The sequence below is a fragment of the Haemaphysalis longicornis genome, unplaced genomic scaffold (assembly GCF_048455015.1).
Source record: "Haemaphysalis longicornis isolate Haplotype H1 unplaced genomic scaffold, Haemaphysalis longicornis Haplotype H1 scaffold_5, whole genome shotgun sequence".
In the NCBI taxonomy this organism is placed as follows: Eukaryota; Metazoa; Arthropoda; class Arachnida; order Ixodida; family Ixodidae; genus Haemaphysalis; species Haemaphysalis longicornis.
Genome location: NW_027526385.1, coordinates 25429261 through 25440045, shown reverse-complemented (window position 1 = coordinate 25440045; position 10785 = coordinate 25429261). Strand labels below are relative to the sequence as shown.

Here is a 10785-nt window from a genome sequence, read left to right as displayed (position 1 = left end):
TACGGCGACGTCACGGACACGCCTCTAGCAGCGCCGCTCGTGATCGCTCTCACCGCCAAAAAGGACCATGCGACCGTGTTAGCACCACACTTTTCGGTGCTGTCGTCCCATGGCAGCATATGTGCGCCGCAGCCGCCTACTCAACTTGTTCATTGCGCGGACGTATAATATAATCCAGAGAGCTGAATTTCGCCGTAATGACAGCTCGGCAATGACATGATATTTTAAAAATCAAACACGTTTTTGCCGCTTCTTGGCAGTGCGTCAGCGCACAGACCTGCGCTGCCAAAGGTCGCTTTAACCCTCTAATAAATTCAACCGTGTTAACAAGAGGACTTACGCCATTCCAATTCATGTTTCTCGCAAATAATATTTAACTTCAGCGCTGCGTACTTGTAAATATTAGTGCAGCTCTTTGAAGCAGTAGCCTTACCCACTCTAGTTAATTCTTGCGCTACCTGCACTTAGGAAATAACTCCTGCTTACCTCAAGAAATGGACGGGCCTAGGTTTTGAGGAAATTGTCCTAATAATTGTTCGGTTGATGTAATGACCTTTGAATAGTTTTTACTACGCGGGGAAGCAACCTTGAAAGAGATGGCTGTTGTGTCCTTCCGGCTACGTCAGCCACGTGAAATATTTACAAAAAATGAACTCAGTACTTTATCACCGTGCCTGATTTACGCACGTGTGTGCAAAAAAAGCTGCAGTTGCTGTCCCGCTTAGTGCATTACCTTTTGGGAAAAGAAAATGCGACACACAGGCACCATGACAGATGAGAAGCGCTGTGATAGAATGTTATTTTCTAATGTTACATGAATCACTCTCAACGGTGAATTTGTTGTACTCAGCTCCAATGTTACTAATGCACAAATATTTGTCATTGCATTAATTTCGGCACTTGCAGCGGGCGATAAAAAATCTCGATAGACCAAAAAAAAGCCGCCCACATCTTCCCACAGGGGGAACTCGAGTAAATGCGTCGCATCTACTCGAGTCAAGCAAAGCGTCACGTCAAGCGAAAGCCAAGCAAAGACGCCCTTGACTGAATTCCGAACGCGCGCTCCGCCGCTTATATACGTTGAGGGGACTGCGTAAGCCGGTCCCAGTCGACGACGTCGGCGTACTTGTAAAGCGGCGTGGACTCTAGGTGTTTGAGCCAAGAGCGGATGTTGCTTCGCCGGAGAACGGCACACCGGTTATATGCGCAGCGCGCCCGAAGGAGAGGAAACCGCGGAAGAGAGAGTACTGCACATGCGCCAGCCCCAGCGCGTCTGCCGCGGCTATGACGCAACGTGCCGCGGCTATGACGCAACACAATCCAACACAATCAACTTTAATCCAATCCGATCCAATCCGAATCCAATCCAATCCAATCCAAGTCAAGCCAAGCCAAGCCAAGCCAAGCCAAGCCAATCCATGCCAATCCAATCGAATCCAATCCAATGCCCCTCGCGAGAGAGTGTTCGAATCCAATCCAATGCCCCTCGCGTGAGTGTTCGCTATCGCCTCGACTCGACGAGCATGCGCAGTGAGCGTGCGGACTACGGACGCTAACGCGGGTGACATCGTGAGTTACTGAAATGCTCTGCATTTAAAATCTCAGCCGTGGTGATCCCGGGTGGAACGAACATGCCGGGGCGCGTATTCCCAAACCATAACCCATAGGGGCCCAGGCCGACCACACTTCTTAAGCAGGGGCGCAGCCAATGAGGCTAAAAAATTTCAATTTTTAAATCTCCTTGGACGCAGCACCGTGACGTCACTACTTATATGTGCGCGACTCCATGCGAGGTGGATTTTTTTCTTTTTTTCTCCCTTCCCTCCTTTCGGCGGCTCTGCGGGTGGCCGATGGTTTCGCTCCGCGGGCAACTTGTGTTGTACTATTTATATTTTTATTCCTGCTATTTCTTCTTTATACATTTGTATACTTTTTTGCGTGTGTGTGGCTTACAGTTGAGGCACAGAACAGGGAGGATTTTAGAGAAGCAAAGGTCTAGCTTTGCCTGTAGTGCCAGAAAAAGCGTAGTGGCGGCGTCGTCAACTACCCAGTACGCCCGCTTGATGGCGCTGTAAACACGGCTTTGTAAACATGGCGGATGCTTTTTGCACAGGCCGCTTGAGCTCCTTAATAACATGGCTGCCCTCGCACGGCGGCCGCCGGCTCCCTGCTCCACGGCCGGACTCGACTCTCCTCCTCCCGCGCGCGAAAGGGGCGTCGAGTCCGGCCGTGGCTGCCCCTGCTGGCTCCTGGCTGGCACGCTGGCCGCGTGTTTACTTGCGACGCGCTAGTGAAGTGATGTTACGCCAGGTGACCAGATGGCCTCGACTGGCACAGACCACAGTGAGCAGCAAGTGAGAACAAATCGTTTATTGACATCCGCAAGTTTACAGAGGCCAGGCCATCATTTCATTTCGATCGCTTTCGTGACAACATTTTTTTTTGCCATAACAACTCGTTCACTTGCGCTAAGATTTCGAACGAAGGGCACAAATGAAGTATTGATGGCGACAACGGTTTCCTTTGCACCGTCTTTCTAGCGGAGTGCATAACACTCACCTTCTGTTGGAAGAATCGAATATTCTGGCCTCGACAGCTGACTTGCGATGCTGAATTTCCCACATTTGTCATTCCACAAGCACTCAATTCCCGTGTTTTGCCAGTCCTCTCAACAACTGATGGACGCAAAAACACATAACAGCAATAACAGTCACGAAACCGGTGCTCCGCGCACATTGAAACGGTCGGCCGTTGCAGCGGTTTCAATTTGAATTGGCGGCTTTGTGGTTGCGAATTCAGAAACGAGGTGGTGCACCAGTCGGCTGTTCGTAAAAAGTTGCGTACATTTTTGCTCAACGGATGTTTGATGCGGAACTTGTTAATAGTATTTTTAAATAACACATTGTAAGCGAACTTTGTGGGCTCTTTGAGTCACGGAATGAATGTTTTGTATTCTATACCAAAAGTAATATTTTGCCTGCGCCGTCTGGTGGGCTTGATGGTCGAAAACAGCGCTTTAGGTTGGTCACGTGGGGCGTCGATTTTTACGCCGCCTATAGGGAAACCAGGGAACGTCCAAGCTTGAGAGCCCTGGTTGAGGCACGAGCTGTGAGACAATGCTGGCGAAATAAAAGGCCAGACACTACAGAAATATATATATGTGGTAGCTAAAAATGCGTCGCAGGAAACAGACACAAACGGCTCATCTATACCCATCAGTGGATCTCTAAAAGTGACAATTTTTTGCCGCTATTTGTACTCCGATATCACTATCGTAAAAATAGTGCGCCAAGGAGATAGCTTTTTTACTTAGTTTTATCTCTGCTGCGACTAGCATGAGTTCAAGCTCACAGGCAACTACTCGGCAACGGTCTAATTAGTGTCGCATGATGGCCGCAACGGAGCAGTCATAGTTGATTTTACCGAAACGGACCACCCGCTTCCGCTCACTGAGTGGCCAGAGTCACTGTTAATTATTTATAGTGACGCTGGCCAGTTAGTGAGCGGAAGCGGTTTGGCCGGTTGCGTCGAATCAAGACATGCTGCTCCAATCCAGTGCAGCAATTCTCGCTGGTGTCGTTTCGCAACTGCAAGTGATCAGTCTGATACGTATATTCCTAATATACGTATAGTGTAACACTGCATTAAATGAGAGGCCATGGGGCCCTGGGGGAGCAAGGATGAGGAGAAAAGGGGAAGGTCACAACTCGCACAATGAACACAGTTGCAGTCTTGGGGTCCTAATCGCAAGATGAACACATTAAAGTCAGTAAGTGGCAGCAAAACGCACAGTTCACACTTGAATGTACAGTTCACACTGTGGACAATGCGGTTCACACTGAAAACAGTGCACGCTGCAGACAGTTCACATTGTATACCGAACGGGAAAGTCGGCCAGGCTGCTACACCAATTTGTAGAGTCTGTTTTCAAGGGCGTACTCGGTAATTGCTTCTAGTGCGGTGGGATCGTCACGGACCCGACTAACATGTTCCTGTTCAGTCGCAGGGGCGGGACCTAGAGTTAAAAGCTGGTCGCGATTACGGTCGAATAACGGACAGAGCCAAATTACGTGGTAACGATTTGGTGTGCCTTTCCGATTACAGGGGGGGGGGGGGGGGCATCAGCGCCATTCGGATCCCGCTGGAGCTGTCTATTTATAAATAACGTATCTTATGCATCTTATTGGTGTTTTCTAAATTGATTGTGTATAGTTATTGCTACCATGTAATTTACTTATTGACTCTGCTTTACATCATTCTTGTACACATCCCTCTTTTCATTTGCTGCTATTATACAGTGTATTTTAAGTGATTCTTGGCAGGAGGTCCCGCTACAGTCTTTGACCTTGGGACCTCCTTCTGTATATAACCCCCATGTATCATTTGGAGATATTAATAAATTGATTGATTGATTGATGCAGCAAAATCTCTGTGTGCATGAAGCCCAAATTGTTAAAAAAACTAATGGACATTGGCAACAGCGTGAGTGGTAGCACGCATGATTACTGATATCAAACTCGGCCTGGTGGCTTCAGTGAAGAGACTGTGGTCAATAGCCTTGTACAGAAGACATATATCAAACTCCTCGAGTACTTCAGTTTCTGTACAATCCAACTATTACTTACCCCTTGGTTAGTACATATTTTTGATACTGGTTCCCTAAATTGTTATGACCAGCAGTGTAAATTATGCAGAATTCTTGACCGAGTGTAAAACCTGTACGTTTGAGCTGGTGTCTTTCTTATCAATGTATTACCCTTGCAAGAACGATTCACACCTTTCATTGGTGTTAACAAAATGTCAATGTTTTCCTTAGTGGCACTGTTCCTGATAAAGAATAATGCAATAAAGTTAATGTTAACGAAATTCAATGTAATAGTGCTTATAAAAGTGCCAAAATGTAGCAGCTCATGCAGCTGTAATATCTCGCAAGAGTAGGACAGTTTGTAAATGTAGTCATGGGTAATTGGCTTCCTTTCTTGTAATCCTTACCTGCAGCACCGAATCGTGTTTTGAGCTGTTTATATAGTGAAAGAGCACCCAACTCAATTGTATACCCTTCTGTGTGCTGTAGAATGAGCTTTCAATGAGGGTGTTTGCTTTCCGGACCGTGTATAATTGCCACATGCGCGTGAAAGCGTCCATCCGCGCGCGCGCACTTCTAGCACCGAGTTGAGCGCTTATTTAGGAACCCGATCGGAGGTTAACGTCAACTTGCAGGTGCGCAAGAAGAGCGCGGAGAGATCAGCACTCAGGCACAAAAGGTTAGCTTCTACCACATGTGCGTCAGCTTCCCCAGCGCCACAGGCCAGCCCCGCCCACGGAGCGATACCATCGGCCACCTGCCAAGCAGTCGAAACGAGGGAGGGGGAAAAAAGAAAACAATCCACCTCGCATGAAGTCGCGCACATATAGGCAGAGACGTCACGGTGCTGCGTCCAAGGAAGTTAAAAAAATCGCAATTTTTTTACTCTCTTTAGCTGCGCCCCTCCTTAGGGGGTGTGGTCGGCCGGGGCCCCTACGGTATATGGTTTGGGAATACGCTGCCGGGGCAGTGGCTGGGCCAAGACGGAGCGTTTATTGCGATAGCGCTGGTTATAGTCAAGGGTTCGAGGAAAGTTCATCTGGTCAGGAATTGTTTGAAGAAACAGTAAGGCAGTCACTGACCAAGCCAAAAAAGTAAAAAGACGTTTCGGAACCCGTACGGGTTCTTTGTTCACAATGAGGCAAAAATGGACAAGTTTTGAATTTAAAGCCGCAGTTTGTGACGCAATGACCGCATGTAAACCAATGGTAACGTTCCTTCATTTCGATTCATCATGTACGGAGTGCGTTTGTATGAACGATGATTCAAGTAAGAGACGTGTGGTCACGTTTCGTTCTTTGCACAGAATCGCAGCGTTGTCCTCGTCAATATCGTGCTGGTGCTTGTGCGCATGCTCGGCAATCGCATTAGAAGCCACCTTTTGGTTTTTCACGTAGCGTTCGTGCTATTTCATCCTTCTGGGGAATTTTCCTGTTTCACCGATGTAAACATGGTTGCAATCGGCGCAGGGGACACGATAGAAAACACAGGGGAGACGATTATCGGGCAGCGGGTCCTTGACTTTCACGAGCTCATTCCTCAGCTTGCTGGCCGGCACGTGTCCAATGCGTAGGTCATAATCCGCAAAAATACGGGCCGAAGCATCGCTTATGCCACGTACTTACGGAATGCCGGCAGTGGCGGTAAAGACCTTACTACTGGCAGCCATAGGTTGTAGTATTTGCTTCTCAATTCTTTCCACAAAATGTTGTGGGTAGCCGTTGCCAGAAAGTTCCGGGCGTATTTTAGGTTCTGCTTTCAGGTTGTTTCCGTCTTTGCAGATTCTCCTCGCACGCGTCACCAGCGATGAAATAATGGCTCTTTTGTGGGCGACCGGGTGGTTCGATTGAAAGTCCAAGCACTGGTTAATGCAGCTTTGTGCGAGAGGGGTTGAGAGGGGGGGAAGGAGAAGGAGCAGTGGTGATAACGGCGGCTTCGGCTGGCGTGACATCACAGATACAGCATTTCGCACCCCTACGGTGAGTAACGGTCTGGCGGTTTGTGTTTCCCGCCCGACCGACGCTACACCGGAGTTGAGGTGTTCCCGGCAATCTCGTTGCTTGTTGGCATTCGCCTTGGTTTTCCTCCTGCTAGGGGTCCGCCGGCAGTTTCCTGGCCCCCGGAGTCACTGGCTTCTCCCTGGTCGTCGTCGAACTCCCATGGCTTCACCTGGTCACTGTAAAGCCAGATGGTTTCCCCCTCCGAATTGTCGGCATTCACTAGGCGGGCTCCGTCTGTCGATTTAATGCTGACTGGAGTCCACGGCTCGCCTCGTCCCGAAGTTTCTCATCCAGACTGGCTCACCGGGCTGGAACACATCAAGGGAGGGACGGTGAACTGGCGAGGGTGGAACTGACACTGCGTTGTCCATCCTGGAGCGAAGATCGTAGCCCATTAAAAGTTGCGCTGGTGTCCGGCCCCGGCCTGCGCAGTCCTGCGGTACCTGTGCAGAATCCTCGCCAGGCGGGTCTTCAGTGACCCCTTCCCAATCTTCTTCAAAGTAAACTTGACAGTACGAACCACCCTCTCCGTGAGCCCATTGGACGGGGGGTGAAACGGTTCTGTTCGGAGGTGTGCTATGTTATTCAGCTTTATGAAATTGGAAAATTCCCAACTCGTAAACTGTGGGCCATTATCGGATACTAGCGTACGGGGCAAGCCGAATGTACTGAACAAGGTGCGCAGAGCCTCTATGGTGGCGTACGTGGTGGAACTCTAAATGGGTATCGCTTCTATCCACTTACTGTGTGAATCCACCACAATCAGTAGCATGTGACCATCGGTCGGCCCCGCAAAATGGATATGCAGCCTCGACCAACGCTCATCCGTTTCCGGCCATGCAACAGGGGGTTTCTTGGGGGGCATAAGGGCAGCTTTGATGCAAATGGAGCAGGACTTAACCTTGTGCTCAATGTCCTTACCGATCCGGGGGTGCCACATCAAGGAGTGCCCTAGCCGCTTTATTGAGCAAATTCCTTGATGAGTATCATGCAGCATACGTAACATTACTGCTCGGGCATTCTTAAGGACGATCACTCGATGGCCTCAGTAGAGAAGCCCGTAACTCTCTGTTATCTCAGCCTTCTGTTTGAAGTATGGCATGAAGTGCTGGTCCTCAGGCCCAAATTTTGTGGCCACCCCTCCTGCTCCCATTTTTGCATCTTTGCTAAATCGTCATCAAGCTCCGGGAGAGTGCCCAGTTGCTTCGCGGACATGACACCATCATTGAGGGTTTCCGTGAGCAGGACATACTCACCGTCCCCAATTTCTTCCTGCGTCTCTGGCTGGGAAGTTGCTGACGTGAGGAGCCGGCTGAGGGCCTGTGCTGGAACGTTGTCTTTCCGGGCTGGTGTTTGATGACGTAATCGTATGCGCTAAGTAGCAGGGCCCATCGCTGGATTCGCGCAGCGGCCATCACGAGTTCTGGCCTGTCTGGATGAAAAAGTCCCACAAGCGGCTTATGGTCCGTCATCAAATGAACGTATTGCCCAGTAAGTATTGTCGGAATTTCGATGCACCAAACACAAGTGCCAAGGCTTCACGCTCCAGCTGCGAGTAATTTTTCAGAGCTTCCGCTAATAACCGAGAACTGAACCATATGGGTCAAAATACCCCGCCCCCGACATCGTGGGAAAGCACTGCGCCGATTCTGCCCGGGGAGGCATCGCATTCCAGGAGTAGCGGCCTGTGTGGGTCAAAATACGCCAGAAAATCTGCGGATTTGAGAAGGTCTTTCACATTGCTGAATGCCTGTGGCTGAGTGGTACCCCATTTCCACTTAGCTTCCTTCCGGAGTAGTTGATATAAGGGCGCCAAGGCGGTCGATGCGTTTGGGGAGAAACTTGTGGGAGTACGAGACCATGCCAAGGTAGGACCTTAATTCTGCGGGATTCCGCGGTGGTTGAACCTCCAGGATGGCGTCTATGTTCTCCGTTTTTGGTTGAAGACCTCGACCGCTGATTCGATGTACCAAAAAATCCAGCTCTTGTTGGCGGAACGTGCACCTGTCTGCGTTCAAGCGCATGCTATATTCCTGGAAACGCTTCAATACTGCGCGCAGTGTGGTGCAGTCATTGCGTTTCTCTGCCACGATGACGTCATCTCGGTAGACCTGAACTCCGGGAAGGCCCTGTAAACTGGTCTTCATACGACGGTGAAACATGGCCGGCGCGGACGCCACTCCAAAATGAGAGGCGAGTGAAGCTGAACAGTCCCTTACGCGAATTTATGGTCGTGAGTAGCATGGCTTCCTCATCCTACGGAAGCTGGTTGTACGCCTCTCGCAAAGCTATCATGGTAAAACCTTCATCGCCGTTTAATGTCGCCAGGATATTCTCCACCCGTGGCAACGGATATTGCTCAGTGGGACAGGCTTTGTTTACCGTCAGTTTAAAATCGCCGCAAAGGCGGGTGCAGTAGCTCCGTTTCACTACTTGTACCACTGGCGCGGCCCACTTCGAATGAGGCACCGGGACAATAATACCCGCGCCGGAAAGGCGGTGCAGTTCCGCGTCGACCTTTGGACGAAAGCACAAGGAACTCTGCGTGCTTTCCAAAACTTCAGCACCACGTTTTCTCGCGTCTCGAAGTGTACCGGAGGCCCTTTTATGAGCCCTAAACCTGGCGCGAGCATATCAGCGGATTCTGCTGGCAACCGGTCTACGTTAATGTCGTCAGCACCGACTAACGGCAGTTGCTCACCTGGATTGTTAACGTGCATGACCGTTGCCTCGAGCATGTGGAGCGCTTGAATCAGGTCGCGTCCGCAGAGGTGGAGGCCGGAGCAACCAAGGACTTGTAAAGATCCCTCCGTCGACCTGTTTCCGCACGAAACTTTGAGCTTAAGTTGTCCCCGCACTGGAAGCCGTCCCAGGAAGCAGGTCAGTTTTAATGGTGAACCACGCAGCTTGGGCCACACTGCTTTGTTCCGCTCATATGTGGGCCACGTGATGACCGAAACCGGTGAGCCTGTGTCGACCTGCATGTCCACTGGAACCCCAGGAACCCTAAAGTGCGCACGATGGGTTGCGTAATGCCGACGTGGCCGATATGACTGTTCGCTGCCTCCAGCGCGAACATACCGTACGTGCCCGTGTCTTCCTCCCGCGAGGACAAAGCGTGTAATTGGCGCACTTGAGGCACCCCCCGAAACCACTCTCGCGGCGGTAACAGCATCAGGCGATATGACCTCGTTGTTTGCACCTGAAGCATGACGCCGAGCGCAAGTGGTAATCCTGAGGCCCGGGACCTTTTACTCCTTAGTGGTAGCACGCAACAATCTGTGGCCGGCTTCTTGGGCGATAGGACTGGCCTCCTAACGCATGGACATTCACCTCAGCGGCGACGCTTACTATCGCTTGCACGTCGGGTTCGGCCATTTCGGCTGATATCGCAATTTCTTCCGCTTCGCTCCTCGACATTATGGTTTCGCGAGTAGCTGCCGACGCACTCCGGCGCTTTGCACTCCACACACGATGCGATCTCGTAGCATTCTATCCAACGATGTGCCAAAATTTCAGCTGTCTGCTATCTGTCGAATCGCCACGATAAAATCCTTGACCAGTTTGCCGGGCGGTTGGCTGCTGGTAAAGAACTTATAAGACTGCGCTATCTCGTTCAGTTCCGGCGAAAAGTGCTGCTTAAGCAAGGCTACCACTTGTGGGTACGAATGTTCATTCACCTATTCCGCAGCACAACGTCCGCTCAGTACGTCAACAGTGTGGGTGGGCAGTTCAGTCTCCAGCAGGGCCCGATTCTTTGTTTCTTCCGTGATGCAATTTTGTTCAAAGAAGGCTTCCAGCCGAACATGGTAAGCAGGTCACTTGTTGCCCGTCTCGTCGAACTGCGGCGGGCTGGCGTATCCTCCCGTGGGTTCAGCGTTCATGGCGGACTGAATTGACGCCCCGTTCTCATCCCATCCTCGTCGCCCCTGGAACGAACACGCCGAGGCAGTGGCTGGGCCAAGACGAAGCGTTTATTCCGATAGCGCGGGTTAATGTAGCGTTGTGCGAGAGGGGTTAAGAGGGAGGGAAGGAGAAGGAGCAGTGGTGATAACTTCGGCTTCGGCTGGCGTGACGTCACAGATACATCACCGCGCATTTATAATTAGGGAGAAAACGAAAACATATGAGGTTGCCCTTCAGAAGAGTCAACAAAATACGCGCATACCAACCCGTACGGGTTCATCCCAAAGCCGTTAT

The 10785-nt window shown here is 50.6% G+C and overlaps 1 pseudogene; it reads right to left on the bottom strand.

Annotated features, from left to right (window-relative positions):
* Nucleotides 1-9014: 9014 nt before the first annotated feature.
* On the bottom strand, nt 9015-10469 carry LOC144139616 (uncharacterized; annotated as a pseudogene).
* Nucleotides 10470-10785: the final 316 nt, after the last annotated feature.